The sequence below is a fragment of the Schistocerca piceifrons genome, chromosome 7 (genome assembly GCF_021461385.2).
Source record: "Schistocerca piceifrons isolate TAMUIC-IGC-003096 chromosome 7, iqSchPice1.1, whole genome shotgun sequence".
Taxonomy (NCBI): Eukaryota; Metazoa; Arthropoda; class Insecta; order Orthoptera; family Acrididae; genus Schistocerca; species Schistocerca piceifrons.
In genome coordinates this window covers 523,257,305-523,272,747 of record NC_060144.1, presented here as the reverse complement: position 1 = coordinate 523,272,747, position 15,443 = coordinate 523,257,305, and the positions used below count along the sequence as shown (strand labels likewise).

The 15,443-nt window shown below is 39.7% G+C and overlaps 1 long non-coding RNA gene across 1 annotated transcript in view; it reads left to right on the top strand.

The window, feature by feature from the left end:
- The window catches only part of LOC124804656, a 110,058-nt gene that overhangs the window by 68,768 nt on the left and 25,847 nt on the right, over positions 1 to 15,443 (top strand). The window contains exon 5 of the long non-coding RNA XR_007017365.1: positions 11,469 to 11,581. This is a non-coding gene — a long non-coding RNA (uncharacterized LOC124804656). The remainder of the gene's footprint in view (positions 1 to 11,468; positions 11,582 to 15,443) is intronic.

Sequence of the window (15,443 nt, the reverse complement as noted above, 5' to 3'; positions counted from 1 at the left end):
TGTATCTGTTACTTGGTGAGATGACCAGCGAACCAACAGTGCCCATTACTACTTCATAGCAGGAAAACTCATACGAGATGCTTACATCGGAATAAACCTGGAGAGTTGGAGCAATACAAGAGGATTGAGTACGGCAGGTACTGGCGCAAGAGGTCATCAGTGATAGGAAGCTGTCACAAGATTTACGTTACTTATGGAGCAAGGTAGACATGGTAACTGTTCTGGACAAGGTGCTATGCACCATATGGAGCAGTCGACTTCCATCACAGGTCAAAACAATCACAGTGTCGCAAACGAAGATATCATTAGACGACGCAGCAGAGGTCACAGTTCGCATCCAAGAGTCCACCACACGTACTCAGGTTGGAAATGGGAACATGTTGTTGTAGTTCCGCCAACGTAGTAGAAACGACATTATCAGCAGTAGCGGCGGAATTTTTTATCGGGAAAATTGGGAAGACTTCACATCATACTGGAACTGAAAGAAAGACGAGGATTTTGCTACTGCATTGCGGTGCATTTGCAAACTACATATAAGTACTGTAGTTCGAAGGAGATATGCATCTTTCAGGGTGCATTCATGACTGTCACCCAAATATCTCTCTCTCTCCTCATTATTTTATACCATCCAACAGAGAAACTATGAAGTTCATGCAACCAAACTTCCAAGCTCCATACCATGCATTGTAATAGCACTTCGCTAATGTCTCCTGATAAAGAACTTGATGAGATTTTACAGTGACTCTCTCTTCCAATATTTCGAAAACAAATACAGTCTGCATGTCGGCATCGAGCAAATGTTTTGATCCCATTAAACATACACATTTTGCTTCATTGGAGCACATAGCAGATGACCGATCTAGCCCTTATAGACATTTGTACTCGAAGGAGACCATATCCGACAGACTATCATTCACAATAGAGGCTTTCTGGGTTATAAGTCCATAAGCAGTTTTATAAGCAGTTTTATACATTGTTTTTTTTGCTGTAACACAGCCAAGAAGCGTGTGACAACAGCTGTGTACAGCGTCATACATTTTGTTTTCTTTTCTGCCATGTCTTCAAGGTCTCTGTCAGGTGCTAAACGGACATTAATACGTTTTGATCCTTTGGCTATCACAGAAAGATGTACACCGCACTGTGTAAGGTAAGCTGCTCCCACAACACACACGGGATCGTAGAAAAAATATAAAGGCGAAGTTTCTTATTGACAAAAATTGGAAGGCATTGCCACAAATGGAAACAGGAATAGGTAATCAGTACATTCCAATACTGTGCTTTCGAAAGAGCATAAAATATGTTCCACACTGTCACAGCTGACTAATGTTAGTGATAGGGACCAGAATTCTCATGCCAGTACTGTAACTACCATTCAGTGAAATTCAGTGAAGACAGTTCCGTACCAGTTTTACTCATGGCACCCATCAAAGTACACATGATCTCTCTAAATGTGTGCTTACTGAGAAGGTTAGCACTCCTTATCGCTGTACAACAAATGTGAGCCTGAAACATTTGACAGTGTTGTGTTGATACAGCTGATGGTTAAGAAAAAGAAGAAATGTGTAGTTTATGGGATTCAGACAGATGGAGTTTGGAACACTTTCTGTAAATCACTTATCATATCAATTCTCAAGTATGGTTCTAGTGTGTGGAAAGAGAGAAATTACCTTAGAAAATAAACACACATTCCTAAGACTACATGGTTCTGCACTTAAATGCACTATAATGTTAAAGCAGTGTGGTTTTCCGATATATTACTCGTGTGGGAATATATTGCCAACACCTCACATACATCCACTCCTGAAGTTTTTTTACCTCACTCACTATGGCAAGAAACATTAAGATGATAAAGCTACTAGCTTCTACACCAAAGAAGTAAAATAGATTCTTTGCTATACATGCACGGTGTAGCTTTCAGGAGATGTACAGTGCCAGTAGTGGGATGAGGAATTTCTAGTGCACTTTTGACATAAAATTTATATGAAAATTAATTGAATTGTGACAGCTGATTGATTTATGACCTTCACCTATTGTACTGCTAAGTGGTATATGACCCTCTGAGAGTAAATTTATGACACGGGGGAATAATTCATTCTCCTGAGAAACCCCTACCCTATCCCTCTCCCCCCTCCCCCCTCACCTTTTATCAGGAATCCCCAACCCCTTTCCTCTCCCCCTCGCTGATAGAAGCACACTCTTGATATTAAATTAACTGACTAATTAATTAAATCGATAAATAAATTAACTCCTTCTGTTATGGGAAATATTCCATCCCCCATACCCCCTCACCTCCTCCATCTGGAAATTGGTAGGAAAAGGGCTCAGTCTGTGCTGGAGAAGAAGGATCTCATGGTATGAAATTTAAGTCAATGTTAATTACATAGCAAAGGATATACTGTTTATTTATAAAATTCTATTTTCAGGAGTTGGACTTCACTAGAGAAAAGGTCACATCCAGAAACTATGTCCTAATTATGTAATTACATTGCTGCAGATTGGAGGTGTCGTCTTGTTGGAAAATCTTTGTGTGTGTGCTCACCTTGACACGCAGGGATCGACTGAGTTAGTGCACAATGCCACCACCAGAGGACGTTCCATCCCCCACCCCTCACCCCTTCCCTCCCCTTCCCCCAAGAAAAAGTTGGCAGGAAAAAGAGTCTGTCTGTGGTGGAGAAGAAGAAGTGTCAATAATATGTTGTTGTTGTTGTTGTGGTCTTCAGTCCTGAGACTGGTTTGATGCAGCTCTCCATGCTACTCTATCCTGTGCAAGCTTTTTCATCTCCCAGTACCTACTGCAACCTACATCCTTCTGAATCTGCTTAGTGTATTCATCTCTTGGTCTCCCTCTACGATTTTTACCCTCCACGCTGCCCTCCAATACTAAATTGGTGATCCCTTGATGCCTCAATAATATATTCACGCATATTCTTTATTCCCCACTTTGGTAGAGCTCACGTCTGCACCCCACAACCCCGCTTCCCATGTCGTAATAAGTGTAACCACTGAGGAATGGAATGAAGTGCGGTATACTGGCCGCTGCCTGGGTCTCCCACGCATGTCTGTGTCGCCTGGGCGCAGCCATATAGGTCAGAAACCGACCAGTGTCCTAATTACAGATCATGATGCTGAATACCTCCGACCACGGACCAGATGTTGGCCTCCTTTGATCTCACGGCCCCAAACAAAGCATCAAATGGCGGCATTATGTTTATCGGGAAATTCCAGACTAGCTTCCTGCCACTGTCACTCTTCTCCGTAGTAAAAATATATTTTCAACGTTAGAGAATCACACACGAACATTTTTCAAATCAAGTAATTAAATTTCCGCCACAAATAGTGCTAAATATACCTGAGGTCTTGTATGCACCGACATTTGACAACACGAGTATCCTCCTTCACCACAACGCTCCCACTAAACATTTTTGGAGAAAAAATCCAACTTATCACAAATACTGATGATTGTGAAGAGCGCGCTGTCCACTGCCGGGCTCGCAACTGCAACAGCTTGCGGAGGTACAGCTGTGCCGCACGTGTTGACCACATCGACAGTTAAGCACCAATCTCCAGTACTCGTACAGCTGCCATAACACATGCTCAGTGACCGGAGAGAGTATCTTGCCAGCAGATATAAAAAGCTTAACAATCAATGAAATTCAGTTTAAGAGAAGCCTAAAGGATTAATTGGTGGTCAACTCCTTCTACTCCATTGATGAATTTCTCAGTAGAACTAACTGATTTGTGTGTGTGATATTATAATTTCTGCACAATTTCAGTGCAGTAATGTGATCATTGTAAATGTGTGTGTGTATGTGTGTGTGTGTGTGTGTGTGTGTGTGTGTGTGTGTGTGTGTGTATGTATGTAAGTACAATCTAACTTCTGCAACATTTCAGTGCAGTAATGTGTTCATTGTAAGTAAGTATTATAGTAATTGTATTGCACGTTTATTACCTTATAAATAAATAAAAAACTTTTTTATTTTAGATTCGCTGCATTAGTATTTGTAAAATGACTCTTTCATATAGTGTTCATTAAGAAATGGCGATCATTCCACTTGGGACCTGTGGAATGGTACATTAGCTTATTGTTTTAGGTGTAAATATTTGCCATGTATTGTTGTTTTTCTGACATGTTCTACATCCTGGAGGACCTCCTCACTATGGATCAATTGGAACGAAAGTAAATCTAATCTAATCTATCACCGTGGCCACCCAGCCATCAACCGATCAATTTACATGAGGGGGGGATAATTGTCCAGTGCAAACACTCACCATATTGAATCTTCTCATGCAACATACAAGTCCGCTTTTCTCGCCGCTCTACCAGCATATTGCTAATTCACTATTCAGCTTTTCAGAGGGCATTTCAATGGCCTCAGTAAAATTACAAAAACTGATTGGAAATATGTATAGACTGAGGATAAGTAAGCCAAAATGAGGGGAAACTGAGGGAGAATGAGGAGTATTTACATGTATGCTTGGTGCAGGAAAATTCTTGTACATGCGAACGTGTGTGTATGTGACAGCAAGAGGTATGTGTGGAATAGTTGACATGGAAGCACTGGGAACCAGGGGAACAGTCATTTTTCGTGGGCAGAGATAAGGCGGCTGGAACAGTTTGTTTAATGTGGTTGACCACCAAATGTAGAGTAATAAATTTATATATTTAGGATCACAAGCCCTGTTGTGACCCCATGGTATCGGCAACCAACTAACAGATTTTTGTAAAGTGTCTGTTGCTAAAAAGTACTGTATTACCAGCTTGGGGGCTGCAATATACAACCACAGAATGGATCGCACGTTTGACCCTGTGCAAGACTGTTAACGTGTTTTGGGGTAACAAAAAGTATTTACAATTTGCTTCTCTGTACTCTCCAACAATCACAATCATGCGGTGTCAGCTAACAAATACCTTACAGAACAGCTGTTGCATGGTTTTTAACATCGCTCTTTTGTATGTCTATTGAGATAATAGGGATACATACGAGTTAACTGCTGTCTTTGATGCTTTCCTGTAAAAGAGAACCATCTGCCTCTAAATTGATGTGGATGTGCATTAAAGGACGATAGAAAGTAGATGAAGTAATCGGTTAAGAGGGGTTGTAACGATGTATGATTTAATGGTAGACTGATGATGCATTCTAGAAAGAGGGAGGTGTTGCAGAAGGTCATTTATCACACATTCAACCATTTTTCTGTTGTTCTCTCGGAGTGTATCAGTTGTGTGGTATAACCTACTTTCGACTTGTATACAGCGGCATGTCCTGTGTGTGACTTAGAGCCGATCTATCTGCATTCGTTAACAGCAAACCTCTCCATACCACAGTCAGAAGAGGACTTCCAATGCATGTATGATGAACCATGTCTACCAAACCGATGATTTTGCCACCCTCCTCTAGACAAACGATGTATGCAGAGTAACCCATCCCCCATCTTGGATATAAATTGAGTCTACAGTTTCATAACTACCTTGATTCTAAGTTAGTAACAGGGATTTGCAATCCCTGTGTATACATTTGCTTGACAGATGTCATGTGTAGAAGAGACTGTGTTCAGTTCACAGAGCAGCGTGGCATGTAATTTCACATGCCAAACACCGCTGCTATGCACTTGTCTACTTCCTCCTAAGATGTTATTGTTTCATGCATTTTCTGTTGCTGACGATCATTTTATAGGAGTGATGTGAGCATAGCACCATTTCTGAACCATAATCAGATGTGAACAATGGGCGCTATATTCTTCCGGAAAGCTATTTAGTGCGTGGATCACAAAGAATCCACGTTTTCTTTCCTTTGGTGTAGAGGGTAGTAATTTTATCATCTTAAAGTTTCTCGCAATAGCGAATGGGATAGAAAACTCGCAGGATGAATGCTTGTCATATATTGCAAATATGATTCCTGCATTGGAGTATTAACAGCATTTCATTCCACACGACTAACATATCATAAACCACATTGCTTTAACGTTAGAGCATGCTTATGTGTAAAAACGTGTAGCCTTAGGAGTATGTGTTTATGTACTACGATTATTTCTGTCTTCCCAGTACCTTCTCAGTGTGGAACCCAAACACTACAACAATTCTACAGAACTAATAGCACAAGAGAGTTACATAAAATGTCTCAAACACCTTCTGTCTGGAGCTCCATTGTGCATAAATCATACATTAATTCTTCTTCTTCTTCTTAATCGTCTGTTGTATCACCACAGTACTCTCAAATGTATCAGGCTCATATCTACGACATGCCAACAAGGGTTGCTATACTTCTCTGCATGTAGGCATCAAAAGAGATCGTGTGTAATTGGGTAGGTAATATGAGTAAGATTTGTACAGAACAGTCTTCGCAGAGCTGCAGTTACAGTATTGGAATCAGAACACTGGTCTACATCACTAGCGTCGTTTAGTACAAGTCTGGGACACTTGTTATAGTCTTTACAAAAGCAAAATACCGAAATTTATTTATTTCGTGGAACTCAGCTCACTCTGTTCCTTCATGAGACATCGACTGTATCGGGTATAGTACCATCCTACTTCTGGTCAGCTCCACATTAAATCAGAGACAATATTTCGTGGAGGGTTGGTTAAATACAGACAAAGAGTTACGAGTTGCCAACAGAGAGGCCATCTTAGAATTTCGCTCAAGGTCCTTAACCGATAGGTCCAAAAAACGGAGTAGCTCATTTCAAAATAGAGGGCAATCTTTGAATCTTTGACTTTATCTTATGAACGTGAGATTACTTTGTGACTCCCATCCACATAGGGGGCAGGTAAACCATAATAAAATCTTACAAAATTTAAAAAATGTTACAGCTAAGGAACATAGTTTTTGCACCTCCTCTCTGCTGATGGCTGTTTCCTACACTAAGATGCAGTGTTTGTGTCATGTGATGTAGGCACTGTAACAGGGTTCACATTATATCCACATGTATATGACCCCCACAAGGTAATGGAGGGGGTAGTTTAGCAATGATACAGAAAATGATAACTGTGTTGCAAACAAAGCACCTGGTGGTGTTCAAAGCTGTAGTCATACACTTCTTGGATACGTTACAGCAGAACAACCATGTGTCAAATTACTTATGAAAGTGAAATCTGGGTGGTAGCAAGACAGAGCGGATCAGGTTGTGAAAAGGGGCCCAAATCAGTTGCTGCTAGTTGTACAAACATACAAACTTTATTGGCTAAAAACAATTAATCACACATGCCCCTTAAAAGAATTCAGAAACAATACAACTGAAGGCTAGAACACAAGTTATTAAAATAGTGTTTAGGAATATACACGGCTGAAGGCCTTATTTACAAAATAGAAGAACTGAGGGTATAAGGCCTGGATAACAAGAACTCCAGTAAGGAAATTTTAAAATGTTTTAGACAAAAACCTTTCAAATTTTAAGTAGGCTGAAAGCCTAATCTTAAAATATTTCACATAAGGTTCAGCTGAAGGCCACTTACTGAATATTAAAACAAACTAAATTAATACATGGATGAAGGTCTTGCAGAGTACTTGAGACAAAAGAAAATCACAATCCCAAACAACAGAACAGTGGTGCTCAGAAGTGTTCCATGGGATGGCCTGGGGAGGAAACTCTAACAACAGGTTAGGTGAGACAGGCAGCCAAGCGTAACACTAAATAATCGGGTAGCAGCAAGACCGAGGGATGGCTGAAGAACCAACCAACAACCTAATTAATTCCCTTCCACCCAACCAACGGCACAACAACCGAAAATATCACCGAGGACGAAGATCGGAGCAGCACTACGTCTTGATAATTGGCATCTAACCACATTCAAGGCACAATAACCACTCAAAGAAAAAAAAGGAGAACAACATCAAGCTGTCGAACTACACACCATGCTGTACAGCATCAACGTGGCGAGCAAAACACACTACCAGAAAACTATGCTAACGACCAGTGCAGGTAACCGGATCGTTAATGGCCATAAGGCAGAAGATACCGCTGGTCCACTTCACTAAGAAGTTACAATCATTTCAATAGTTAAACACCGTACAGGAAGACAGCTGCAAAATTTGCCGACTCCAGCACACCATACGTTGTTGCTTGCAGGAACATCCCAGGAAGCAACAACCGGCGATGAATGAAGAGATGTCACAGCAGTTGGGGTTTCGTAACAGGTTAAATGATTACTCAACTCCAGTATCCAGGTTCGGTGGGCGACGAACTTTGCAGCTCTCGCAGCTAGTTCCTCACAACTCTGACCACACGTGCACGCTGCCAGCGGTCGGGCGATTCTTGGCTGTTCGGAGATCACTGTAGCTCCAACCCGACTCAACACTATGTTCATTCGGAACTCGGAGATATGGCGACCCGGGCACACTGGCTTGGACCCCCCATGCAGAGGTAAGTCTTGCCCATCGGCGACGACATCTCTGCACGAGGAAGGAACCAACCCATGGCCGGCAAGACGACCAACTGACGAGGCCCAGAAACGGTCAAAAGACCAAACTCATGTCACCCGGTGAGACGATCGACCGAACGACCAACCAGCGGTCGTTCCCACTCCAGTCTCCTGACGTCGCACAGTACGTGTGTGTCGCCAGCGGTCGGCGAGTACTGGCTGTCCGTGCCTCACTGGCGGTTGGTCCCCCGACTGATCTCCCGACACACAACGACCCGTAAATACTAGCGGTCGCTCCAGAGATAGTACGACAGTGCACTTATCGATAAGCGCTGTTGCTGCCACTCATGGGCAAGCAAACCAGCAACCTAGTGATGCCAGTAAATCGAATTAAAAGAAAACGAGGCGACAGAACCATAAAAACAATATGACGAGCAATAAACGGCATGACCGCGAGCTGCACGTGACTCAGAAAGAACGACACAGAAGCCCTCTTTTGTGACTGATAGTCTGTGGGTTATGGTATTCCTACAGAGCGGGCGACAAAACTTTGCACAGGTCTGCACAAGAAACTTCAATCACTGGCCACCTGCTCCAATGGACCAATACATGTATACTTAATGTGCTCTATGTCAACATGCAGGATATATCAGAAAAGAGAGAGGTGGTGATATCTTATCGAGTTCTCTACCGGGTGACGTTAGCAAAGTTTTTATAGTTTGTAGTTTTATTCTGCTGGATGTTACAAAAACAATGAGAAGAGACAAAGAGAAAGAAAGAGACTGTGTTGCCAACAACCTCGGCACCATTGCACTATCGTATTTCTAACATAACAAAGGCGATCAGGACATGTAGAGTGTGATATTTATAGACTGTCATTTGATATCGAAGAATTCATTCATTCCTTTAGTCTTTCTTTATTGATCCACTGAATCACTTTGTGTGTTCATGATATGGGACAAGTCATTATAATTGTTTAACATTTAGGAAATACGTAACACCAAATTAAATACACCAAGTCCTGCAGAATTGTATGATAGTTATAGATCACAGTATATAGTAATAGTATATTCAGAAGTTGTTCAAATGTAGGTCAACAAGGCCTAATTAAAATTAAAATTTGTGGATACATTTAAAATCAAATTAAGTACAGATAAGCATTACATAATTTATTCAGTAGTTAAGATTTACTATATAAATATAACAAGAACATACAAGTAGATCAATTTTTACAGTCGGTTAGACCTAACTGAAATTTACATTTTTGAAGATAAATTATGGTACAGAAAGATAAATGTGCAAATATATTAATAGAAAAATAACATTCAAAATATTCATGTAAGTTATAAAAAGAGTATTTTAATAATATCGATTTAAGCCTTATTTTAAAATGTGTTGGACTGTTGATGCTTTTCATGTTTAGTGGTAGACGATTATGAAGTTTAATCCCCACACATTTTACACTGTCAGCATATAATTTGGTGGAATGGGAAACTGCGTCAGCAAGCATTTCCCTCTAGTGATATGCAGGTGACAGTCCAGATTCCGCTTCAGGCTGCCAATATTTAGCTTGATAAAACTTAGTATCTCCAATATGTACTGGCATGGAAGTGGAAGAATACCTAGTTTGTGGAATAATTGTTTACACGAGTCTCTCTGCGTTTTAAATAACATTATCCTGACAGCTTTCTTTTGGAGCTTAAATATTTCATTGGGCTCTGAACTGTGACCCCAGAATACAAGGCCATATGTTAGGATTGCGTGAAAAAGAACATGGTACACTGACGTTAGGATATTTATACTAGTCACTTCCCTGACAGACAGAAGAATAAAACATACTTTACTTAGCTAGGTAGCTAAGCGGTTAGTGTGCCTTTTCCGGCTTAGAGTGTCCAGAAATGGATTTTACAGTTAAAAACTATTTCCACCTATTTGTGTAGTTGGGACAGTGGGATTATTGTTCTGGACTGTATGAAATGTTAGACCTACAGTCGTTTTTGCATTAAGAAGTAGCCTATTAGCTGCAAGCCATGAATTCAGTAGAGCAGATTTTTTAAATTGGGAAGAGTCTATGGAATTGCAATTAGAACTGTCCATCCAAGCCGCTGCAGCTTGTCTCGCAGTGTGCCGCAACCAGTGGCACAAGTGGGCGCGAAGCCTATGTTGACCGGAAGTTGCAGATTAGTTTAGCCTACAGACAAAGGTGAGTACAAAGCAAAGACTCCATCTAGAAACTAGTCGGCTTTTGCCCACAGCTGTGGGGATAATTCCCAGCAACAGCCCTTGCAGCGCCCTCTGGATAGCTGAATAGTGAACTAGCCAGTATGTTGGTAGAGTGGCGAGGGAAGCGGACGTGTGTTGTGTGAGAAGATTCAATATGGTGAGCATTTCCACTGGACAATTATTCCCCCTCATGTAAATTGATCTGTTGATGGCTGGGCAGCCACTGTGATACCCTCTCTAGCCCCTGAGCATCTGATATGGCAGGTGCGTGAATACTGCAAGACTGGTGCTTAACTGTCGATGCGTTTGACAGGTGCAGCACAGCTGTTTCTCTGCAATGTGGTGTGGTTGAGAGCCCAGCAGCAGATGGCACACTCTACGCAATCACGAGTGTGTATGATCGTTTGAACTTTTTCACCCGATATGTTTAGTGTACAGTGGGAGCATGGCCTTAGCTACTCGTAAGTGTGTGTGTTCAAGGGTGAGATGCATATCTAGTCAGTTTCAAGGTGAAAGTGTAAGGGTGTAGAATGATTAAGTACTCAAATCAATCAGTCGTCAGTAGTCGAAGACTGATGGTGCAGATAATCAGTCTCATAAGCTGAAAATATATATTCTTCACACGTGTATAAAAGTTAATACAAAACTAGCTTTAAATTTTAAGTGGCTGCTGTAAGTATTAGGCAAAAACGAATCTCTTCTTTCTGCTGATGACAGAAATAGCTGAAATAAAACTCTCATACTACATAGCTTCTCTGCAGAATTACTGTGAGGTTCGTGTATTTGATAGCTGTGTATAACTTAAGGATGATACATAGATGTGTTTACTGTTGAGCATGGTATACTCTAAGATCACGGTGAGCGTGTAGTCCAATAATTCTGTTTGTTTTAGGATGCTGCAGCAGATATGCACCAATATGCGGAATGCTGACAATAACGAAAGGACCGTCACACAGCAGATGCCATTTCGCATTGCACCGCTGAAGAGCAGACGACTTATGATGAGTATGCAAAAGCACTAACGTACCAGCTTTAAATTCCTGCTTCCAATTGATAGTGCATGCATAAGTTTTGTTCCTAATTTTGGCTTCCGCAGTCAGTTTCGCATAGGCTTCCCTTAACTTTTCGTCATGTGTTGTTTGCTGAAAAGAAAGTTTTGGTAACAGCTTTGTCCATTCGTTGTCTTCTTTGCGATCCAACATGAGCTCATTAGGAGTGTATGGAGTTTCATTGACACTGATGTTGTTGCGTACATCATCAAATAAAGACAAATATGTTACCCAATTGGTATGTTTGGTAGAAATCTAGGTTCTGATAAATCTGTTAACCTCATGGAACATACGTTGAGTGGGATTACACTGGGGACTATATCTGAAGATAAAAGTACTCTTAATACTATTGTCTTTGAGAAATTTACGCCACTTGTACCTAGTATAGTATGCAGCATTGTCGGATAAAATTGCTTTTGGTTTTCCCATGTGAGGAATGTAGTCACATGAGAAACGATGAATGATGGCAGTGGCAGTAGTAGATATTATAGCATACCATTTAACTTACTTGGAAAATAAATCGTAAAATGCAAGAATATGTTTCACACCACCACAGCTTGTGGAATGTGAACCACTTATGTCACAACTTACAATTTATATAAGTTTACTGGGTAGAATACAGTTCAATTCAATTCAATTCAGTTTATTAGCGTCTTTGTACATCATCAAAATGACATAGGACTTCTCAATAAACATTACAATTTAAAATACATGTACATGAAAATTTATAATTGAATTTACTTGTCACTTAGACATTACAATTTTAATAGAACTGTGGTGTCACCGCCAGACACCACACTTGCTAGGTGGTAGCTTTAAATCGGCCGCAGTCCATTAGTACATGTCGGACCCGCGTGTCGCCACTGCTAGTAATTGCAGACCGAGCGCCGCCACACGGCAGGTCTAGAGAGACTTACTAGCACTCGGTCCAGTTGTACAGCCGACGTTGCTAGCCATGGTTCACTGAGAATTACGCTCTCAATTGCCGAGAAGATAGTTAGCATAGCCTTCAGCTAAGTCAATTGCTACGACCTAGCAAGGCGCCACTTATCCTTTGCTATGTATCTAATGAAGCATGTACAGTAACAAGACCAATGTTCACCAATTGGGATTAAAGTTAAGTATTCCAGCAGCTACGTACTTTTCTTTATAGCATTCATTACGTATCCTGTTTCAAACCTCACGCCAGCCTGCGTGAGTTTAAGCGCGTGCCTTTCGGTTACCCTCACTGTGGACTGGCTGTCTTGTCAGTCCACAACAAGAACTATAAGAACATTAACATAAAAATATACAAGTAGGATAACAACATTCAAAAAAAGCTAGTGATTCTCACATCAAAAATTATTTCCATTCTTACATTAAGACTGTTTCACACTTTCATAGAAACAGCAAGTATTTAAATGTGAGCAATTACACATATTTATTATATCAGGGAAATATTAACTGCGCTTTTATTGTCAATGATTCATAAACTCTTCCATACTGTAAAAACTATTGCTCAATAACATGTTTTTTAATTCTCTTTTAAATATGTGCAGTTTTTGTATTATTTTTAGTTCTTTGGGGAGAGCACTGTAGAGAAGTTTGGGCTGGTATAGTACACTTTTGTGATACATAGCTGTTTTACGAATTTCTCTGTGGAAATCATTCCTATTCCTCGTTTCGTAGTTGTGAAATTCTCTGTTTAATGTAGAGAATTCCTTGTGTTCTTTTAAGAAACATATGCTTTCATATATGTATAAGGATGGTAGTGTCATGATTTTTAATTCTTTGAAAGCATGCCTACAAGAGTCTCTATATCCTACACCTTTTATTATTCTGACTACCTTCTTTCATAGTCTAAATGAATGTTTCGTCAGACTGTTGTTCCCCCAAAACTGTACACCATTCTTAATAAACTGTGCATGAATGAGAAATAAACACATAACACTGTTTTAATATTACATGAGCTTTTAAGCATACTAAGTATATAACATGTTTGACTTAATTTCTTGTTCAATGATATTACATGCTTTTCCCATCTTAAGTGTTCATCAAACCATACTCCCAAGAATTTATTGTATGATGCTTGTTCAATCTTACACCTACCCAGTTCTACTGTAAGGTTAGTTTTTTTCAATCTTACACCTACCCAGTTCTACTGTAAGGTTAGTTTTTATTTTATTTGTAATATGTCTGAAGTTGATCCACATTGTTTTTTTTGGCATTCACAATTAGTCTGTTTTCATTAAAACACCTGTCTGCTTTGTCTGTTGCTAATGTGACTTTTTCCTTTTAACAAACAAACCTGTATCGTCAGCAAACAGTACTGCCTCTGCTTCAGATAGTTGACTTGATAGGTCATTGATAAATATTAAAAACAGTAATGGCCCTAGTACAGATCCCTGGGGTACTCCATACAAAACTCTCTCGAATCTTGATGAATATGTCCTATCTGCATGGCTTGTCTCCACCTTCTGATACCTGTCCGACAGATATGATTCAAACCATTTGTGGGCAACTCCACGTATCCCATAGGCATATAACTTCCTATGCAGTAACTTATGATCGATGACATCAAAGGCCTTTGATAAGTCTAAAAACAATCCACAATTTTATTCCCTTCTATTTATGGAATTTAGAACAAGTTGCAAAAAATTGAAGATAGCTATTTCAGTTGATTTATTTTCATGGAAACCATTTTGAGCATTAACCAATATTCTGTTCTTAGTAAGAAATTTGTATATTCTATGATACAATATCCTTTCTATTATTTTTGAGAAACCTGACAACATTGATAAAGGCCTAAAGTTACTAACATCATATTTATCACTGTTCTTGTAAAGTGGCTTTATAGTTGACATTTTTAAGTTTTGATGGAAACACCCCTGTCTTAAAAGATTCATCTATAATTTCAGTGAGATGTGAGGCTATGTTTCTTGCACTTTGCTTAATGACTTTTTCAGGAATCCCATCACACCCACATGACATTTTATTTTTTAACTTATTTATAGCATTTGGTACCTCTGATTCAGTTACTGGATAAAGGAACATTGTCATGTCATTCATGGTGATTTTTACCTTGCTATTGGAATTACATTTAGTTTTAATTAAATTTATGGCTATATTTGTGAAATGTTTGTTAAATATGTTGGCACTCTGAAGTGGGTCCTTAACAGTTTTACCCCCACTTTTAATGACAAAGATGTTATCTTTTCTTTTGTCTACCTAAATTTTTATTTATTACCTCGCAAGTTGACTTTATTTTGTTGTTACCTTTCTCAATATATGAATCATTAGCAAGCTTCTTAGCTGCAATTATTACTTTCTTGTACAGGCTTCTATAACATTTCACATGTGCTTGCAGTGCTACATTCTTCCTGGCTGATTTATTTAACTTTCTGGGAGTGTGTAATGACTTTCTAATCCCCTGTGTAACCCATGTTTTGGTTTTATGTTTAGTTTTGACTCTTTTTATAGGAAAGGCAACATCGAAGCAGTGTTTGTAGCTTTCAAGGAATCAGTCAAACTTCGTGTTGATGTCACCACTTGATTCACTACCCCAGGTGTTATTTTCCAGAATGTAATTAAAAATTCTTATGCAAATCAGTCTTCTTAGACAAGTTCGGCGGTTTAGATTTTTGACAGATCGTGCATATTTTGAGTATACAGTGAATCTTATGTCTCATATTGCTAAAGTAACAGTAGGTACTAAGCTTTGCTTGGCACTTCTTGGTACCATAATGACCCCAAACAAAATGTGTGTGCCAAATTAGGTTGCATTCATAATCCTTAGGAACACATACATACCAAGTAGTGGCTTCAGGATGACGGCGATA